Source organism: Pteropus medius, unplaced genomic scaffold, assembly GCF_902729225.1.
Source record: "Pteropus medius unplaced genomic scaffold, Ma_sr-lr_union100, whole genome shotgun sequence".
NCBI classification, from domain to species: domain Eukaryota; kingdom Metazoa; phylum Chordata; class Mammalia; order Chiroptera; family Pteropodidae; genus Pteropus; species Pteropus medius.
The window spans coordinates 14,046,370-14,054,457 of NW_024352787.1; the positions used below are offsets into that span (position 1 = coordinate 14,046,370).

The 8,088-nt window shown below is 39.0% G+C and overlaps 1 long non-coding RNA gene and 1 pseudogene across 1 annotated transcript in view; one reads left to right on the forward strand and one right to left on the reverse strand.

The window, feature by feature from the left end:
• The window catches only part of LOC120591818 (uncharacterized), a 66,763-nt gene that overhangs the window by 58,317 nt on the left and 358 nt on the right, over positions 1-8,088 (reverse strand). The window lies entirely within an intron of this gene.
• LOC120591817 (RNA-binding motif, single-stranded-interacting protein 2-like) lies at positions 1,202-2,413 on the forward strand (annotated as a pseudogene).

Here is an 8,088-nt window from a genome sequence, read left to right on the forward strand (position 1 = left end):
GTTAGCTGACATCTGGGGTCAATTAATGGGATACTGGAAGGCACAAAAGGGAAAATCCAGGGGTATATTCTTCACAACAGTTGTGTTTTTTTCTGTCCCCCACCCTCTTTCAGGTAATAGTGCTTTCTTACTTTGTTTCTTCAGCCTAAGGGCTCAGTGGCTTCTGATTCTTAACACTAATCACAGGTTACCTCATTGTCATATTTGGCTTCTTAGCTCTTCCATTACCTATGTAACTAATTTCCTGTGAGGCAGGACACGTAGCCTTGGGGTGTACTCTTCTCCTTCAGGATGTGGCTCCAGGCTACTTTCAGCTCCTTGCCTGTTTCAGTCCTAGCAAGGTGAAACAAACCAAAACCAGTCTTACGCAGTCTTGCTGCCACCTTTGACCCGACTTTTGTTTGGCTAATTATAATATCATTATAATCTCATCTGCATAGCAGTCCCCACAGCTCCGATCATGCATGTGATGCCATGACAGTTCCAGACACACCAAATAAAGAAGAAAGAATGGGAAACTGAGCTCACTGAGACCATTGGGAGGAGACAGTGAGATTATGTGAGTACCAGGTCTCCATGCTCTGCCCCCAAGAAGAAAAGCCAATAATCTGGACATCCTCAGTGCAACTCACTGAACTCTTAAGCGTGTACTTTGACTTCGATAAAACTTGTGCTTCTCTGCTTGATATTTACCTTATCTGTGAATTCTTTCTTGAGATATAAGAGCATGGTCATTGGAGCTCTGGGTTGAGTTCTCTCTTGGACATCCCCACTGAGCTCTCTGGCATCATCTGCATTAAATTCCCTCACTGAAAATAATTGAAGCAGTTTCTAGTCAGATCCTGACTGCTCTACAATAGATGCTATTTTAATTGAAATATTCTAATTGTAATTAATTTTACTTGAATTTGATACAATGAAAGAATAAGAGGTAGAAAATTTTTTTAACATGAGGGATATTACTTTCAAAGAGCTCTTTCTAGGTTAAGAAATTATGAAAACTTCTCAGAAACTGGTTATTCTTAGTATTTTTATTTTAGACAGTAAAGGTAGATGATTCATGAAAATTAGTACTCATGCTCCCTTTCTCTCCCTTCCCCCCGCCTCCTCTTACCCCTCTCTTTCTCTATTCTTCTACTTTCCTTCCCTGTCTCTGTCCCTGTCCCTCTTCTTTCTTTCAGTTCCCTAATAGTAAAGAGAAATGCTGCTATCAGTGACTTCCAGACCTGGGATTTTGACTTCTGATATAACAAGAACAAAAAGAAGCCAAATGTGTCATTTTCTCAGCAGAAGGCACCACTTAGTCCAAGCAATGGTTCCCCTAATAGTAGCAGTGTGAGCAATGGAAATGACCAGCTGAGCAAAACTAACTTCTACATCCAGGGATTGCAACCAGGCACTATTCAACAGGACCATGTCAAATTGTGTCAGTCATATGGCAAGACTGTCTCCATTATGGCTATACTGGACAAGACCACAAACAAATGCAAAGGCTATGGCTCTGTGAACTATGACAGTACTTCAGCCATAAAGAAAGCTATAACAGAACTGAAAGCCAGTGATGTACTGATACAGATGGCACAACAACAGGAGGAACCCACAAATTTATACATATCAAACCTCCCACTGTCAATGGATGAGCAAGAACTGGAAGGAATACTGAAGCCCTTTGGCCAGGTTATCTCCACTTGAATCCTTGGAGACACTAGCAGGATCAGCAAAGGGGTTGGCTTTGCAAGGATGGAGTCCATAAAAAAGTGTGAAGCCATCATCACCCACTTTAATGAAAAATATGTTAAGACACTCCCTGGAGTACCAGCCCCAACATTTTGCTGCTTTGCAAATTTGCTGATGGTGGTCCAAAGAAATGACAGAATCAAGAAAAACTTATGCAAAATGGATGGGCCTGGCCAAGGATTGGAGATATAGATGGTATGGTATTGACCTATGACCTCACTATAGCTCTTCTGAATGGGTTTTACCCAGCTCCTTAAAACATCATCCCCAACAGGATGCTTGCTCAGTTTACACTGTCCCTGTATCTTCCATCTTCGTGTCTTCATATCAGAAGTAACTCAGACATTTCCTCTACAAGTATCTAACCCATCTTGGATGTAACACCAGTCATATCTCATGCAGCCTTCAGGTTCAGTTCTGACCCTAGGGATGAATCACCCCATTGCTCTCTAGCCTGCCTTCATGATGGGAGCTCTTACCCATCAACTGGGCCACCTCCCTCTGAGCACCTGGGCACATATATGCCAATAGCTGCAGCTATGTAAGCAGCTTACATCTCCCAGTACACCCTGCGCCTTTACCCAATGTTTCAATTGAGAGCAGCAGCCAGGAAAACCAAGTGATGGTACATGCTCCCTCAGACCATGGGGTTTATCCTTTCCAGTTCAACAAGTAACAATCGATTTCCCTCCCCATCTTGGTTGAATACAAATGAATTCTTAGAGATGCTGATGCTCCCAGACTCCAGAGGGCTAACCAGGTACACAGACCATCTGTGGGTCCTGCTAAGAACACCTGGCCATCATTTTTCACAGGCCTGGGCCTGGAAAAGAAATCTCTGCACTCTTGCTCTCCTTCTCCATTCCTGATGGAGCCTGGGGGAACTGTCACTTCTTGTGTGCTAGAGTCAAGGAGATTAAACAAACTTTTTTCTTTCTTTTGCAAAGAAAGTTTTATGTTTTGTTTTTAACTATCATATGCGTTCCCTACCTTCCATTCCAAAAAAAAAAAAAAAAAAAATATTAGTACTCTCGCAGGCTTTCTCTGTTCTCTCTCCACAATTTTCAGTTACATTGTATCATTTATTTTGTCTAGGCTTAAAAACACTCAAAAGATTCTCTTCTATAACCTTAATTTCCATAGTTTAGTATTAGCAAAATTCAAATATTTAAACCATTTTTTACTAGAAATGTAAATTTCACATAGGCAAGGTAAGGTGGATTATTTGTTTTGTTCACGGATATATTAAAAATGACCAGAAAAATTGTCTGCTACTAATAAATATTGTTGAATAATTATCTCACCAGAGTTAATCACCTAGTTTTAATTCTTTTCTTCTAGTTATTGGGTTTCATTGCTGAATATGTTAAGTACATGTATAAACAAACACAATACACATAGGGTTTTTTTCTCACTTTTTCTTGAGTCTGTGACATGCTATGCTGCTGCTTGAGTTCCTTCATGTTTGAAGACAGCAATATTGTCTTCGGCATTAGATATTCTTTCTTGTTCATTTTATCGAGTGAACTTCTGAACATTGGTGTAATAAATTATCACTTAAATCTTTTATAATCCTAGTGGTCAGTGCCTCCTAGTATAATCTGCTTTTTTATTGTTAAGTTTTATCCAATATTTGCCAAATTCATTTGTATGTAAAAGCGAATTTTTTTTTTTTTTTTTGACAGGGCCATATTATCTCTGATGATGTTCTTTAGTAAGTCAACATGTATTTTGTGAGCACCTTCTGCTAAATACTGTGTATTATACAAATATGGATGGCCAATGGACCCTATCTTCAAGGAGCCTATCTTGTAGGGTGGATAAAATAAGCATGTTGCTACAATATGAAGTAGAGAGGGATGATGTCTTTTAAAAAAAAGTGTCTGGATGTTCTGAAGGGGCAGTAATTACCAAGAAGAATGAAAGAAATGAACATTTATTAAAAGTCTATTACTTGGCAAGCAATAAATGGTCTTCACAGATGTTATCTCCTTTGATCTTCAGGACAGTTCTGTAAGCAAAGTTATGATTATCCCCATTTTATCCATACAGAATTAAGCTTAAGTAATTGACAAATTATCACGCAGGAAGAGTTGACATTTGAACCCAGTTCTCCATGATTCCAAAGCTCATGCTCTTTCTTCACTATATATATTATCTGTTCCAAGAATGAGTCAGAGAAGGCTTGATGGAGAAAGTGGCATATGAGCAGGTGTCTTCATAGGTAGGTAGGTATTAAGGTAGTAGTAGGAATTGTAAATCTATGCCCAGTATTTTCCTAAACTGAGGGAATTGTGAGTATTAAATCCATTGTCAAGAAATTGTTTCTATTCATTTGGAGACTCAATTCTCAGTAGGCAGCTATTACCAATTACAGGAAAGAAACTCCAAGTAGCCTTGTTCTTGAGTTTCTTGGCATTCTTTGGTCTTGGGTATCTATCTTCTTCCTCATCACCTTTCTGCATAGTTTAAACAAGGATTAAGTCTTCCTGATGCTAAGATTCATCCTTCCTCTCAGACATTTCTAAAATAGAATAAGCTCTTCAAAACACTATAAGACAGCAGTCCCTAGCCTTTTTGGCACCAGGGACCTATGAGAACCTAATGCCTGATGATCGGAGGTGGAACTGAGGCGGTGATGCTCGTGCTGGAGAGCGCTGCAAATACAGATGAAGCTTTGCTCCCTGGCCCTCCGCTCAACTCCTGCTGTGCAGCCCAGTTCCTAACAGGACCTTACTGGTCCACAGCCCGGGGATGGGGACCCCTACCATAAGAGATATAAAAGCAGGTTTTCAAACTAAAATTTCAAACCATTAGTGCACTTTGACATTCTAGTGAGTCATAACCAGCATTTTTTTTTGAAAGGGACAGAATAGACTAGAAACAGCAGAGTATCATATGTGGTAAGGGTAAATACAGCTTCATGACACTTATATGCATGTATATGCATGCATGTGAGTTTGTGTTTATGCACTGTGCTATGATGTAAAATATATTTCTGATAATGAGAAATATTTAAATTGTAACAGGGCCTGTTTACAAACCAAATATAGCAGGGAAGCCTGAAAGCCCCCTTCCAACTGGCATGGAATGGCAGCTGGGGTTATGGTCAGTGAGCCCTTGGAACAAAAGCTTTCTCAAGTCTAAAAAACAGTATCACAGACTACTTGCTTACAAACATGGCATAGCTACAGAGCAGTTTAATATCCTACACATTCTTTCAGGAGTGAGCCGAATAGAAATGTAGAGAGAAAAAAATTAGGCAATTATCTCCTAGAGAAGGGCTTATAGAGAAGAGCAGGCCTATCTGGCTCAAAGGATACCTACCCATTGCAAAATTTTCCTTCTCAGAAAAGGAAGGCTGCAGGGCCTCTCTAGATCAAAGGACTCCTACCCAAATGGGTATGTTTACTGCCAGCTTCAAAAAATAAGACTGGCGAGATGCCTTCAATCAGCAATGTTCAGTCCCAAAGGTAGGTACTATTACTATCCCCATTTTATAAATGAAAGAAGTCAGTCACAAAGATTAGGTAATCTGCCTAAAGTCTCAGAGTTGGTAACTGGCAGGGCTGGGCTTGGAACCCAGTGCATATATCTAACTACTATATTGTACTGGCTTTCCCTCCATTCTACGTATCCAACTTGTTAATGTCTATGGAGACTATCCTGGCCAGTTCTTATTAAATTCTTCTTAAGTTCATTCATACTTGCGGGCATTTTGGCCATTATAGGGGTCTCTGGCATCTTAGTCAATTATTCTAATTATATTACATGTAATGGTAATAATTTACCTTTTCCCCTCAAATTTAAGATTTTCTCATTGTTTTCAAATATGTCTTGCTGAATTATGTTGTTTATATGAATATATCATGCTAAGTTTTGTTTAATTGCTTTTTCTTAACTATTACTCTGAAATCTTTCTTTTCAAGGTTCTCTACAATCCTATCTTATTTTTCAGGGCTTCCAAACATGGATCAATCTTTAACTCAAACTGATCATTGTCCTCTGAAGAAGCTGTAACAATTCTCACATCTGAGCTGTTGCTCTTTCCTGTTTGGTATGCCTCTTTCATTGCTTTCCTCGTATCTAAATCATATCTGTCCATCAAGGCTCGACTTAAATCCCTTCACAAAGCCTACCTAAATATCCTCAGCCCTACTGCTCATTTTTTCTCTGAATGTAGGTAGACTGCATTCCCTCAAAACACACAGAATTTAATGACGTGTTTTTAATCACTTCTGTAAATGCTAGTCTGTGTGGTCCTTAAGGCCTTAGGGATCATTATTCATACAATTCTTATTTTCTGCAGTCTTATGCACTATAGTGTGATACAACTGAAAGAGCATTAGAGAGATGAAGGTTATCGCCCTGACCTTGTATTGAGGAATCTCTAACAAGCTCTTGGAGAAACAAGCTCTGTGCTACCCATCCTATTTTTCTCATAGCATAAACAGTGCTATGTAAATGAAAGGCTACCAAAACATCTTGAAGAACATTGGCTTATAATTCATAGGCTAGCAGACAGTCTGTCACTAAAATGAAAATATGCACCCAGCGCTTCAGATCATCTATTACAATGACATTTCATTTTTATAAACCTTAGGACGGTACCATGCTATAAAATAAATGTGAATATTGACTTTCAGTAAAGAAACTGTGACATTACAGCACACAGGGCTCTCCAACAATAGATACCAGAATGCAGTAATAAAATATAACTCTATGTATAGTTTCATTTATCAATTTAGGTAAAGAGATTAATTTGTCACACTGCTACCGCACTGCTAAAGTGAAGCAACTACAGTCAAGGGATAAATGAATATAGAGCACAGATGCTAAAGCAATGCATGGAAACAACAGATGTTATATCAAATAATTCAACAAATGTTTTACATTTTAACGACAGGAAGCCTAAAATAAGTGGTTTTGCTCAGTAATTTTCATAACTTGATGTACCATAAAATGCTGACGAAACTTCTGACTTACAGATTAAATTATGTAAATACAGTTTGAAGGTTCTTTCTTATTTTAATTCTTTAAATATCAGCATTGGCAGACACCAATATTATTATTATTTGGAACAGAGATTTGTATCAATTTGAAATATGGCCAGTAGGCTAAATATGAGGATAGAAAAAAATTGAAAGAGTACTTTCTAGGTGAAAACTACCTTCTTTTATACCCCAAACTGGTGAAAAATGCCCGATCATATCAGCACTGCATTTAGAGAAATAGGGAGGTATGGGAGAAAGGTTAAACTTCCCTCAACCTCTGAAACAAAAAATAAGCCAAATAACTGACATCTTGAAAACCACTTAATAATACAGAAATTTACATTTTTACAAAAGCAAGGGTAACTTTGATTCACAATTGTCCTTAGCTGTGAATGTACTTGAAAACTTGTTTATAAAGCTGCAGATATAGTGGGAGTGTTTTTAAAAGATCCCAGTAAAACACTCACCAAATAACATAGAACACTTATAGTATTGATCATCATATTATTATTCAAAGATGTTACATTATGACTATAGAGATATAGCACATTTCTACACATACTTTATTTGGAATTCAGTAACACAAAAACATTTCTGTGAGAGGTCAATATAATCTCTTATTGATCTAAGAATTCTGGCACTGAAAGCGTGAATAACCCAAGGTAATGATGTCGTCACCAAGGGACGACAAGAATAGAACCCAAATCCCTTGACTCCCCAGCTTGTGTTTTCCACTAATTGTGTTCCTTTCTACTCATCCGAGGACACCAAGTGTAAAGGGTTGGAGAGGGAGTGGACACAAATGTACCAAATCCGCGAGGTGGAGACTGCATTGAAGGTCCTCAGGAATCACTCTTTGGCACTTTCCTTTGTTTTGGCAGAGAAGGATGAAAGCAGCAGCAACCACAAACCCCTGGGACCAAGAACTGGAACTAGGTACTGCCTGTTGTGGTTACTCTTTCTTCTTCATTTTTGACCTTTCCTTTTTAACCTCTCCCTTCTGGGCAGCCCTGACACCCTCTACATCTCACTTCGCGTCTATCCTCCACTCTGCACTTTATTGCTGGGTTATCCCCTAATAACGGGCGGCTGCTTTCCACTCGCCTTCCACCTGACCCTGCGCCCAGTCCTTATGAGACGTGTTCTGGGGGTTTCTAAAGGCACAAGCGTTTTTGCTAGAAAATGAGTGCTAGTCAAGCACTGTTAAGTGTTGCAACGGTTAGAAACTTAAGAGGTGGGAACACGGGCATATATATACCAAGTCTGTTGGGCGACAAAGCGACATTTAGACAATAAGCATGGAGCCCTTCTCTCTTGTAGGGAGCTTCACACAGCTCAGTCATCCCCTGGGCAACGT